The following is a 1,174-nucleotide window of genomic DNA, read 5'->3' on the forward strand; positions in this document are numbered from 1 at the left end:
AGGTGACACCGGTTCTGGTTCCCGGGTTTTTCTTCTCTCTTTGGCTATTATACTGAATAAGTTCATCCCTATTTCTTTTTCCGTAGTCCAAAAAAGAGCTGGTAATTCTGTCTTCGTTGTATCCTTTCCCCAAGAATTGCATTTTTAATGCTGTTCCTTGGTCCTCATAATCTCCGGGTCTCGAGCAATTCCTCCTTATCCAGTGGAATTGGCTTTTTGGTACAGAGGATAACCAATTATGATGGTGATTGCTGTTCTGGGGGATAAAGGAATTGCAATCGGTTGCCTTTACAAAAGTTTTGGTCTCTATTTTCCCATTATCCACAAAAAGAGTTAGGTCCAAAAAGTCAATCCTTTCTTTATCCTTTGTGAATGTCAATTTAATATTCTGCGTGTTCGTATTGAGTTGATCACAAAACTCTTCCAAAGATGTCAGGTCTCCTCTCCAAATAAAAAGTATATCATCTATATACCTTACCCAAAGCACCAGGTCCACCCCCAGTCCTTGCCCACTGTACATTGATTGTTCTTCCCAGTGGGCCATAAAAAGATTGGCGTAACTAGGGGCAAACCTGGTGCCCATGGCGGTGCCATGCAGTTGTAGATAGAAAGATTCCTCAAAAAAAAATATATATTTTTGAGGATTAACTCAATGCCCTCCATGACAAATGCTTTGTAATCCACACTAAATTCTTCCTTGTCAAGAAAGAATTTGGTGGCCTCCAAGCTGTGTTCATGGTCAATGGCCGTGTAAAGAGATGTAACGTCGTCCGTGACCAGAGTGTAGGTGGGTTCCCATTGTACGGAGTTGATTCTTCTGATCACTTCTGTAGAGTCTCTAAGGTACTATTTGGTCTTCCGGGCCAATAGCTGCAGGATATGATCAATAAATTGTGACAAATTGGATGTGATTGACTCGGTGCCGGCAACAATCGGTCTTCCTGGTGGGCATTTTTGGTTTTTGTGAATTTTGGGAAGGGTGTAGATCACAGGAATGGATGGATTGGTGATGCCCCCCCTTGTGTTTGGGACTTTATTACAGCCATGTGAAAAGTGACCATTATTTTACATTCTAAAACTGGCAGATAGCGCAGTAGAAGGCAAACCATTGTATTGTTTGTGATTGTTCTTTTTGGAGATAGAGTGACATCTCCTCGGACGCCTTCACCGCAGC

This window comes from Pseudophryne corroboree, chromosome 6 (assembly GCF_028390025.1).
Source record: "Pseudophryne corroboree isolate aPseCor3 chromosome 6, aPseCor3.hap2, whole genome shotgun sequence".
NCBI classification, from domain to species: Eukaryota; Metazoa; Chordata; class Amphibia; order Anura; family Myobatrachidae; genus Pseudophryne; species Pseudophryne corroboree.